This window comes from Mobula hypostoma, chromosome 7 (assembly GCF_963921235.1).
Source record: "Mobula hypostoma chromosome 7, sMobHyp1.1, whole genome shotgun sequence".
Lineage (NCBI taxonomy): Eukaryota > Metazoa > Chordata > Chondrichthyes > Myliobatiformes > Myliobatidae > Mobula > Mobula hypostoma.
In genome coordinates, this window is record NC_086103.1 from 87,374,948 (window position 1) to 87,388,014 (window position 13,067).

The window sequence follows — 13,067 nt, forward strand, 5'->3', positions numbered from 1 at the left end:
ATGAGGGAATTAATTGTAGCATCTCCAAGTTTGCGGATGACACGAAGCTGGGCGGCAGTGTTAGTTGTGAGGAGGATGCTAAGAGGATGCAGGGTGACTTGGATAGGTTAGGTGAGTGGGCAAATTCATGGCAGATGCAATTTAATGTGGATAAATGTGAAGTTGGTGGCAAAAACAGGAAAACAGATTATTATCTGAATGGTGGCCGATTAGGAAAAGGGGAGGTGCAACGAGACCTGGGTGTCATTATAGACCAGTCATTGAAAGTGGGCATGCAGGTACAGCAGGTGGTGAAAAAGGCGAATGGTATGCTGGCATTTATAGCAAAAAGGATTCAAGTACAGGAGCAGGGAGGTACTACTGCAGTTGTACAAGGCCTTGGTGAGACCACACCTGGAGTATTGTGTGCAGTTTTGGTCCCCTAATCTGAGGAAAGACATCCTTGCCATAGAGGGAGTACAAAGAAGGTTCACCAGATTGATTCCTGGGATGGCAGGACTTTCATATGATGAAAGACTGGATGAACTAGGCTTATACTCGTTGGAATTTAGAAGATTGAGGGGGGATCTGATTGAAACGTATAAAATCCTAAAGGGATTGGACAGGTTAGATGCAGGAAGATTGTTCTCGATGTTGGGGAAGTCCAGAACGAGGGGTCACAGTTTGAGGATAAAGGGGAAGCCTTTTAGGACCGAGATTAGGAAAAACTTCTTCACACAGAGAGTGGTGAATCTGTGGAATTCTCTGCCACAGGAAACGGTTGAGGCCAGTTCATTGGCTATATTTAAGAGGGAGTTAGATACGGCCCTTGTGGCTACGTGGGTCAGGGGTTATGGAGGGAAGGCTGGTGCAGGGTGCTGAGTTGGATGATCAGCCATGATCATAATAAATGGCGGTGCAGGCTCGAAGGCCGAATGGCCTACTCCTGCACCTATTTTCTATGTTTCTATGTTTCTAAGGCACTTCCAGGTTACCCAGTTGCAATTAGCTCCTGGGGGAAGGCTTTCATCCGGTGGAATTCCCATCGTTGGGGGTTGTTTGAGACTGACGAGCCGGTCTTTCCACAAGGCGATGCGGATTTCAGGTGGGGTTGATTGTGATGGAACAACACTGTTCATGAAGCTCTTCCTTGACTTTAGGCGGCTGGGTGTAGGTGTATGACCATGTAGAGGGTGCCTCTCATCTGATGCTTGACGGAGTTGTTCTTTCTTGCTGGCTACAGTTCTTCTTATATCGGGGGTGCGATACCCACCAGGATATATAGGCTGTTGGTGTTTGTTGGTTTTAAACAACCTGTGATAAGTCGGCAGCTTGCATTCAAAACGGCATCCATCTTCTTCGCATGAGTAGATCATTCCCATGCAGGGCAGGCATATTCGGCAGTGGAGTAGCAAAGGGCAAGTGCACTGGCTCGCAATGTTTTCGAGCTTGCTGCCCATTTTGTGTTAGTAAGCTTATTCAGGATGTTGTTTCGTGTTCTCACTTTTGCCTTTGTGTTATTGTTGTGGTTTTTGAAAGTGAGGCATCAGTCAAGTGTGACTCCTAAGTCGATAGGGTGCTCGCAATGGGTCAGTGTTGCTCTACGCCAGGTTACTTTAAACTGTCGTTTGGCTTCACAGTTCCTGAGGTTATATATTAACCTCAGGAACTTTTAATTGCAGGATAATATTAGTACATGGAAAACCAGCATACAGAGATGCCAACCTGATTACTTTAAGCTGTTGTGAATTTTGATCAATAGTCTTCCTAGGACACCCCAAACCAACAGTGCTCATAGGCCCCATCTTGCAGGGTTGGGAACTGCTGTGTTACTCTAGCACTCTTGTTCCCTCAACATGCCAGAACCAGTAGTTAGTAAAGCAGCTATCTGGATGAAGAATCAGAAAACCCAGAGTATTAGGTGGAGGTTATTGCAATCAAAACAGATTATTCTAAAAAGTTAATTGCGTGCTTTTCAAAATCACCACAAGAAAGTTGTATATATAAGCAACTAAGTTAATTATACAAGCATATCATATTACTTGACTAACTTCGGTGGGAAATTATATCAGCCTGCTGAATTGGGTTGAAGGGCCAGTTTCTGTGCTGTATTATTCTATGACTTCAACAACTGAAACATTAATTTAACTTCTGCCTCTACAGCTTCCGCCTGACCCTCTAAACATTCTCAGCATTCCTTTCCACAATTAATGGTTGCACATTTTCGCATTGCTCGTGGACTGGGAATTTAAACTTTGACAACAATGAAATGTCAAATGTTATTTGGCATAGAACTAGTTTAATATGACATACAAACAACAGTTTGTTAGTGAAGCAGCATTTAAGTTTTTAAATTTGTTTTTAGGAATTTGAATCTCATCGGTTACTACCCATCACTATTTGCCTATAAGAAGGTGTGGGAGCTGCCTGCTCGAACAGCTGCAGTCTGACTGAAGATTTTCTCAAGGTCCAGTTGAGAAGTGAGTTCTGGGATTTAAACCCATTGACTATGAAAGTCTAGTTCCAAATGGCTGTGATTCGGAGGGGAATCTGCAGAATGATGGAGCTCCCATGAACCTGAAGAAATTGCCCTCCTTTTGCTTACCAACTTGGCGAGTCTTCTCAGAGTAGCTTAGGTGAGTAACTGCAGAGCATTTTGTGGTCAGCATGTACTGTGGTGGAGGGAATGAATGATTAGGGTGGTAATCTCGCAAACTGCTATGTCTTGATGGTTTTGAGCTTGTGCAGGGGCTACACGAAGGTAAACTGGAAGATCAAGAATCCATATTTAAGTGTAAGAGAGTTCCGTTCAGGAGTCTGATTACAACAGAATGAAAACAGCTCTTGGACCTGGAGGTATGTGTTTTCGGGGCTTTGTATCTTCTGTCTGATGGGAGACGTGAGAACAAAGAATATCTGGGGTGGGACTGGTCCTTCATTATGTTGGCTGCTGTCCTGAGGCAGTGGGAAGTGTAGACCATCAACAGAGAAGAGGCAGATTTCATTGACGGATTGGGCTGCATTCAGAACTCTATGTAGCTTCTTACGGTTTCCTTGCCAATAAAAGTCAGAGTGGAAGGGGTGCCAAATTCTGTTGGAGATTACTGTGATAGGTCCAGAAACAAGCAAGTTACTTTGAGGGAAGTGATCATCAGAAGAAGAGACAAAACAAATGTAAAGCCTGACAGACTGCCTGAGAAGAAGAAACAAAAAGGAAGATGGGAAAAAGAATGATGGACAGATTTGAATACAGGGATGAGGATAATTGGCATTTATGCGAGTTAGCATACAGGCAGCAGAGTTATAGGCAGGTGGTAGAAGAAGGAAAAGTTGAAATGGAGGTAACTGAGACATGGATGGTGAAATGAGCTGAAACAGTCCAATGTAATAAGTTTCCTGAGCAGTCTGCTTCTCTGTAAACACTAGGCTGGAGGTAGCCAAATCAACAGAATCTGATCCATGTTAGGCGGCCTCCTGCACACCAGTGGGGAAAGGAATTTAGATGTTGCTTTTAGATAGATGAGACCAACCAGCTTTATCAACAGCTCTTCCCTCTCTCATTTTCAGATCATTCGCTGCCTTGCAGACTTGAGGTTTAAGTTTCACAGGATTGTCTCTCCTTCCACCACTCCACTTCAAGCTTTAACTTTTTAATTTAAAAAAAACCACAGGTCTTGAAGAAAATTATGAAGACATTGGTACTTTCTGTTGTAATGAGAGCTCCATCTGCAATGTAAGAGCTCCCCTACAATCATGTTCTTCACACTGTACCTGCTGTTTAAGTGCTTCGAATAATTTTCTTCTCCCCTGCCTTTGACAATGCTAATGACTGTGGCTTTGTAATATCCCTACTGTGAGAGTGTTTTTGTGATGTTAGTCTGTACATGATGGAGTTTTACTCAAAGGTGGGGCTTATATTTTGTTCCATCAGAAGTGGCCAGCTTGATCATAGCAAACTACGTGTGTCTGTTCCTGGGATGTCGATGTGGCACTTGTTATAAAGGAAATTTCACCTGGCACACACGCAAATGGATGCTGCTGACCAGCATGTTCCAACGTGCTGAGGGATGCTTTAACGTTCAGTGCAGCCCACCAAAAGACACTGTGGGGAAGGATCACCATCTAGGCTCCTGGCTACACTGGAGTTTGAGGGGCTGGTTCCTGTGAAACGACTTCACAGACATTTCATGGATATATGGTTGGAGGAAACATTAATGCTATTGATAGATTTTAAATACATGTATCAATTACATAGGGATTGGAGCAGGGGGCAGGGATTCAAGTTTTTGGATCATTGGGACCTCTTTTGGCGCAGGCGTGACCTGTACAAAAAGGACGGGTTACACTTGAATCCTAGGGGGACCAATATCCTGGCAGGGAGATTAGCGGGGGCTACTGAGGTGACTTTAAACTAGAATGGTTGGGGGGTGGGAATCAAATTAAAGAGGCTAAGCGAGAGGAGGTTAGTTCACAACAGAGGGATGGGAACCAGTGCAGAGAGACAGAGGGGTGTAAAGTGAGCGTAGAAGCAAAAAGTACAAAGGAGAAAAGTAAAAGTGGCAGGCCGACAAATCCAGGGCAAGCATTAAAAAGGGCCACTTTTCAACATAATTGTATAAGGGCTAAGAGAGTTGTAAAAGAGCGCCTGAAGGCTTTGTGTGTCAATGCAAGGAGCATTCGTAATAAGGTGGATGAATTGAAAGTGCAGATTGTTATTAATGATTATGATATAGTTGGGATCACACAGACATGGCTCCAGGGTGACCAAGGATAGGAGCTCAACGTTCAGGGATATTCAATATTCAGGAGGGATAGACATGAAGGAAGGGGAGGTGGGGTGGCGTTGCTGGTTAAAGAAGAGATTAACGCAATAGAAAGGAAGGACATAAGCCGGGAAGATGTGGAATCGATATGGGTAGAGCTGCGTAACACTAAGGGGCAGAAGACGCTGGTGGGAGTTGTGTACAGGCCACCTAACAGTAGTAGTGAGGTCGGAGATGGTATTAAACAGGAAATTAGAAATGTGTGCAATAAAGGAACAGCAGTTATAATGGGTGACTTCAATCTACATGTAGACTGGGTGAACCAAATTGGTAAAGGTGCTGAGGAAGAGGATTTCTTGGAATGTATGCAGGATGGTTTTTTGAACCAACATGTCAAGGAACCAACCAGAGAGCAGGCTATTCTGGACTGGGTTTTGAGCAATGAGGAAGGGTTAATTAGCGATCTTGTCGTGAGAGGCCCCTTGGGTAAGAGTGACCATAATATGGTGGAATTCTTCATTAAGATGGAGAGTGACAGAGTTAATTCAGAAACAAAAGTTCTGAACTTAAAGAGGGGTAACTTTGAAGGTATGAGATGTGAATTAGCTAAGATAGACTGGCAAATGACACTTAAAGGATTGACGGTGGATATGCAATGGCAAGCATTTAAAGGTTGCATGGATGAACTACAACAATTGTTCATCCCAGTTTGGCAAAAGAATAAATCAAGGAAGGTAGTGCACCCGTGGCTGACAAGAGAAATTAGGGATAGTATCAATTCCAAAGAAGCAGCATACAAATTAGCCAGAGAAAGTGGCTCACCTGAGGACTGGGAGAAATTCAGAGTTCAGCAGAGGAGGACAAAGGGCTTAATTAGGAAGGGGAAAAAAGATTATGAGAGAAAACTGGCAGGGAACATAAAAACGGACTGTAAAAGCTTTTATAGATATGTAAAAAGGAAAAGACTGGTAAAGACAAATGTAGGTCCCCTGCAGACAGAAACAGGTGAATTGATTATGGGGAGCAAGGACATGGCAGACCAATTGAATAATTACTTTGGTTCTGTCTTCACTAAGGAGGACATAAATAATCTTCCAGAAATAGTAAGGGACAGAGGGTCCAGTGAGATGGAGGAACTGAGTGAAATACATGTTAGTAGGGAAGTGGTGTTAGGTAAATTGAAGGGATTGAAGGCAGATAAATCCCCAGGGCCAGATGGTCTGCATCCCAGAGTGATTAAGGAAGTAGCCCAAGAAATAGTGGATGCATTAGTGATAATTTTTCAAAACTTGTTAGATTCTGGACTAGTTCCTGAGGATTGGAGGGTGGCTAATGTAACCCCAATTTTTAAAAAAAGAGGGAGAGAGAAACCGGGGAATTATAGACCGGTTAGCCTAACGTCGGTGGTGGGGAAACTGCTGGAGTCAGTTATCAAGGATGTGATAACAGCACATTTGGAAAGCGGTGAAATGATCGGACAAAGTCAGCATGGATTTGTGAAAGGAAAATCATGTCTGACGAATCTCATAGAATTTTTTGAGGATGTAACTAGTAGAGTGGATAGGGGAGAACCAGAGGATGTGGTATATTTGGATTTTCAAAAGGCTTTTGACAAGGTCCCACACAGGAGATTAGTGTGCAAACTTAAAGCACACGGTATTGGGGGTAAGGTATTGGTGTGGGTGGAGAATTGGTTAGCAGACAGGAAGCAAAGAGTGGGAATAAACGGGACTTTTTCAGAATGGCAGGCGGTGACTAGTGGGGTACTGCAAGGCTCAGTGCTGGGACCCCAGTTGTTTACAATATATATTAATGACTTGGATCAGGGAATTAAATGCAGCATCTCCAAGTTTGCGGATGACACGAAGCTGGGTGGCAGTGTTAGCTGTGAGGAGGATGCTAAGAGGATGCAGGGTGACTTGGATAGGTTGGGTGAGTGGGCAAACTCATGGCAGATGCAATTTAATGTGGATAAATGTGAGGTTATCCACTTTGGTGGCAAAAATAGGAAAACAGATTATTATCTGAATGGTGACCGATTAGGAAAAGGGGAGGTGCAACGAGACCTGGGTGTCATTATACACCAGTCATTGAAAGTGGGCATGCAGGTACAGCAGGCGGTGAAAAAGGCGAATGGTATGCTGGCATTTATAGCGAGAGGATTCGAGTACAGGAGCAGGGAGGAACTACTGCAGTTGTACAAGGCCTTGGTGAGACCACACCTGGAGTATTGTGTGCAGTTTTGGTCCCCTAATCTGAGGAAAGACATCTTTGCCATAGAGGGAGTACAAAGAAGGTTCACCAGATTGATTCCTGGGATGGCAGGACTTTCATATGAAGAAAGACTGGATGAACTGGGCTTGTACTCGTTGGAATTTAGAAGATTGAGGGGGGATCTGATTGAAACGTATAAGATCCTAAAGGAATTGGACAGGCTAGATGCAGGAAGATTGTTCCCGATGTTGGGGAAGTCCAGAACGAGGGGTCACAGTTTGAGGATCGAGGGGAAGCCTTTTAGGACCGAGATTAGGAAAAACTTCTTCACACAGAGAGTGGTGAATCTGTGGAATTCTCTGCCACAGGAAACTGTTGAGGCCAGTTCATTGGCTATGTTTAAGAGGGAGTTAGATATGGCCCTTGTGGCTACAGGGGTCAGGGGGTATGGAGGGAAGGCTGGGGCGGGGTTCTGAGTTGGATGATCAGCCATGATCATAATAAATGGCGGTGCAGGCTCGAAGGGCCGAATGGCCTACTCCTGCACCTATTTTCTATGTTTCTATGTTTCTAATTAGGATGGATCAGGCCCTTCAGCTTATAATGTCTACACTCAACAAGGAGATTGGAGGCGGAGTTAAGATGGCGCTAAACGGCAATTCCTTTGCTTGCATCTTCGGATACAGCTCTATTTCCATCTTTAATATCTATATTTTTCCTTTTCAGGGTTCTTTTGAAGACCCTGACTTGGAGTTACATGCAGACTTCAGTTCTTTGCGGGAATGGGACCTGTTCTTGGGGTTTCAGGACCGGCCAATGTTCAGCACGCCAAGGGTTAAGCCTGAGAGTCTTGCACATATTTGGAAGCTTAAGATCTCAGGGCTCTAGAGATGGACGGATTGAGGGTCGCTGTCATAGCAGGAGACTCGAGTGTCGTTAGGGAGGCTGGAAAATCTTTTGCTGTGGGCCAGAAGACCCGAGATCTTTGTAATCTTCAGGCACAGAGCTCGTAAAAAGCGGTGAAACAGACTTTTTAACATCATAAACCAGTAGATTGTTGTTATGTCTCCTGCTCGCTGTGAAAATCGGGGACACCTCCCTCTCCCTTATTAGGGAGAGAGAGAACCTGTGGGTTGTTGAATGCCGGATGAAATGTGATAGTCTTTGGGTTAACTGCAAGGTCTGTGCCTTTGCTATCGCTTAGCTCATGCCTGAGCTCGGTAGCGGGAGCCCTTTTTCTCGCTGGGGGAGGAGGATTGTTGCTTGCTGCGGCTTACGTGCAGGAGTGGGGAGCTGGGAGGGAGGTGAACTTTGGGGTTGTCATGTTTAACTGTCGTTCATTCTTTGGGGCACTTCTCTGTTTTCGTGGATGTTTGCGAAGAAAAAAAGCATTTCAGGATGTATATTGTATACATTTCTCTGACATTAAGTGTACCTTTGAATCTTTGAAACTGAACAAATGCTGAATTAAACTAAATCTCCTCTATCCCTATCCCTCTAATGCTTGCATATTTATGAGTCCATCCAACAGTATCTTAAACACGACCATCGCATTTTCCTCAACCACTATCCCTGGGAGCCTGTTCCAGGCATTCACCACCTTCTGCATAGACTATTTGCTCCACATATCTGAAAATGTTCCTCTCTCACCTTATATATCCTCTTGTACTTGACATTTCTGCCATGAAAAAAAGATCTTTCTTGTCTACCTTGTCTGTGCCTCTGATAATTTTATAATTTTCTACTGGGTCCTCCTCAGCCTCTGACACTTCAGAGTAACAAGCCAAGTTGGCTAACCTCTCTTTAAAGCTCATTGCCTCTAATCCAGGCAGGATTCTGGTAAACCTCTTTAGTACCCTTTCAAAAACCTCTACAGCTTTCCTGTAATCAGAACTACCTGCAATTTATGAATTGAAGTGTAGAGAAAGATTATTTATTGTGTATATGTATTCTGAAGTAGAAAAAGGTGCATGCAAAAAGATGCTAATGATATAGACTGAGGGTGCCAGGGTGCACTTGCACCTGTAGATGGAGTATTACTCCTTCCACAAACTTCTCTTCACTGTAGATTCATTCAGAATCTTATTGCTCTTCTTGTTGGGAACTGCAGTCTCCACCTTGGCATTTGCAAAGACATTTCACATTGCAGCTGTGTGGATTGAAGAAATGTTTGCTTTGGGTGAAGAGGGGTCATGGATATGTTGCAGAGATTAGAGTCCTCATGATCAGTTTCAGTCATGGTTGTCCTTGGTTCCTAGCACCTTTGCTCTGCAAAGTCATGCTTATTATATATAAGTACGGGAGCAATATATATTTTAAAAATTACTTGCAGCAGAATCATAGCTTCAAAAAGGAGCATTTACATGATAAACATAAATTATAAACAATTTTTACAAGAAAGAACATAATTAGAACAAAAAAGAGACAAAATTCATTTTAGTGCAAAGTGATCAAAGTGGGTCATAGTGTTGCTGAACTGTAGTGATTAGAATTGTTCCAGATGAGTCAAGAACCAAATGGGTAAAGGGAAGCAGCTGTGGTGTGTGACTTCAGGCTTCTGTACCTCCTGCCTGATAGCAGCTGCAAGGAGATGGTGGGAATCTTAGATGATGGATGTTGCTTTCTTGAGGCAGTATCTCCTGTAGACACTACCAGTGCTGGGGAGGGATGTGCTCAGGATGTATTGTGAAGAGTCCACCACTCTCTGCAACTTCTTATTTTCTTGTGCATTTGAGTTGCTGTACCAGACCACGATGCAGCCATTTAGGATACTTTCAACAGTACATCTATAGAAGTTTGTTTGAGTGTTCAATAACAAGCTAAACTTCTTTAGCTTCCTCAGAATGTAAAAATGTTTGTGCGTTTTCTTTGAAATTTCATCTATGTGTTTTCCCCAGTGTTATGCATTTAATATTTCAGTTATATTTGAGTAATCTCATGTGTGTGTATATATATATATATATATAAAAATGTGATTGTATCACGCTACCACGTGATACGTGAGCTCTTCGCTTAAAGTAAATCAATGGTTAGACTCACATTACTGACTTCCAAGTCTTCCTTTGAATCAGTTTAATGTTTTGAAGTTACAAAACATAACATTGGCAGTGAGGTTTTTTAAAAATGAACCCAAGACGGCTACCGACCTGTTCAAGTGCACCGAAACGTTTGAGTTCAAAGAAAAGTATGGCAAAGAATGGTTGACTTAAAAAGAACAGCAGATGCTTTGCGCATTTGGTTTCAATTCAGAAAATTTTTTGATCTTAATCAATTCGGGTTAGCGATTCCTATTTTAGGTAACATATTTTTTCCTCCCTCTTTTACGGATCGCGCTTTTCAAACTTGGAAGACTAAGGGTATTTTACGGTTTTTGGATTTATTTTTAGATGGTTCCCTTATGTCTTTTGAACAATTATCTAACAAATATAACTTATCAAGAATACATTTTTTTAGATATTTACAAGTTAGAAATTTCCTAAGTACTATACTTACTTCCTTTCCAATGCTTCCTCCTATATATATTTTAGATTCGATAATTAACCTTAATCCATGTCAGAAAGGTGCATCGGCTATGATTTATAATATTATTATGAAACTTAGGAAAGCTCCATTTGATAAGATTAGGGTAGATTGGGAACAGGAATTGGGGCTTACCATTTCTGTGGATGATTGGGGGCAGATTTTACAATTAGTTAATACTTCCTCTATTTGTGCTAAACATTCCCTAATTCAATTTAAAGTGGTTCATAGAGCACATATGTCCAAAGATAAGTTAGCGCGTTTTTACTCGCATATTAATCCTTTCTGTGATAGATGTTCGGGGCAGATAGCCTCTTTAACTCATATGTTTTGGTCTTGCCCTACTTTGGAAACTTTTTGGAGAGATATTTTCAATATTATTTCTAAGGTATTAAATATAGATATCTCTCCTCACCCTATTACTGCTATCTTTGGACTACCTAAAATTTCTAGTAATCTTTCCCCTTCAGCCCGTAGAATGATTGCATTTCTTACTTTAATGGCGAAAAGATGTATTTTACAACATTGGAAAGAGCTTAATGCTCCAACTACCTTTTTTTGGTTTTCTCAGACGATTTTATGTTTGAATCTGGAGAAAATTAGAAGTAACCTTTATGATTCTTCATTTAAATTTGAACAGATTTGGGGACCTTTTATTCGATATTTTCATTTAATGTAATATTTACCCTTCTTGTTTTCTCTTCACTGTTTTAATGGAGGTCGGGATTGAGGACGTGATTTTAAGTTTAACTCTGTTTGGTTTCAAGTTAGCCCATTGCTTTGCTTTGCTTTTAGTTAGTTGCACGGTGGGTTTTTTTTTGGGGTTTTTTTTTTCTTTTTTTCCATTGATATATATAAAATCTAGTATACTATTATGTTATCTTGGTTTCTTATGCTTAAATTACATTGTTTGTAGTATTTTCTTTTTGGTATTGTTATCTTTTGGAATTTTATTATACTTTAACATTGTATTAATGTTTATATGGCTTACCTTTTTTGTATACTTACTCAATAAAAAGATTTAAAAAGAAAGAAAGAAAAAGAACAGCAGAGCATGTGTTCTTTGGAAGGAGAGACCCAATCAAGTTTAAAAATAGGCAGCAAATGGGAAGAATTCCGGGTTCATAAACAGTGAGTACCCGGTGATAATGTGTGGCGCATGGCCAAGTGGTTAGGGCGTTGGGCTCACGATCTGAAGGTCGTGGGTTCAAGTCTCAGACAGGGCAGCATGTCGTGTCTTTGAGCAAGGCACTTCACCACACACTGCTCCTGTTCACCCAGCTGAAAATGGGTACCGGCAAATGCTGGGGGTTAACCTTGTGATAGACTGGCACCCTATCCGGGGGTGGGGGTGGGGAGTCTCGTACTCTCAGTCGCTTCACGCCACAGAAACCGGCATAAGCACCGGCCTGATGGGCCACAAAGGCTCGTGACAGACTTTGACTTTGACCCAGTGATAATAGTCATAAAACAGAGCAGAGACATAGAAGGATTGACGCATTTGATTACACAATGGGTAACTGGTTCATGCAGACTGAAATATTGGAACAGTGTTTTGAAGCAACTGAAATAGCCAATGAGAAGCCAGTGCCAGTTTTGCAGAGTGCAGTGTGTTTAAAGGCATGCAGTTCGCTTTGAAGTTTGACTGCTTCAATCAAACCATCCAAAATCAACTTTGTTAATATTGTCAAAGTAATGCAGGAACATTTACAACCAGAGCTATTGTTGATGGCAGAATGCTTTAGGTTTCATAAGTAGAAACAAAAGGAAGGGGAGGCCATTTCAGCGTATGTGGCTGAATTGAAGAAAATATATGAGCATTGTCAGTTCGATGATGGGCTTAAAGATGTTTACTTTGTGAAATCTTACAAGAAAACATTCACATTTAACAACTCACATTTAAAAGAGCAGGGAGACAAATATGTCTGCAGTTTCAATGGAAATCGCAGACAAAGACACAACTGAGTTTCAGTCAGGAAGTAAAGCAAGCGAGAACAAAATTGCAACATCTAATCAGAACCCGGTTTGGCTGAACAAATTGTGTTAACATTGTGGCAGGGGCTCACATTCACCAAACACATATATGTTTACTGGTGAAACTTACAGAAAATGCAACAAACTAGGACACAGACAAAGAAAACGTTGGGCAGCAGAAATAATTGAACTGCTCAGGGAAGAGGAGAAAACTAAAAGGTGAAGCTGCGATTTCAAAAAGAGTCTAATCTGCATGCTACTGATGAAACATCTGATAACGATGAGAGTGAAACAGGACTGAGTAGACTTGAGATTTACAATGCGAAAGCAAACAATAGACCAGCAATATGGCATACACCAGGAACTAACAGCAAATTATTTAAAATGGAATTGGACGTTGGTGCCTACAGATACGCAACTAAGAACTTATGTTGGAGAAGAGATAACTTCTGAAGGAATAAGACTAACGGCAGTGAAATGCAACAACCAACAAGCCACACTGAACTTGTACGTGGTAAAAAACAGGAGGACAAGCATTGTGGGGATGTGAGTAGCTGAGACAACTACAACTTGATCCACAACTTGCATGCCACGTTCCCCGCAATAAAACCAACAGAA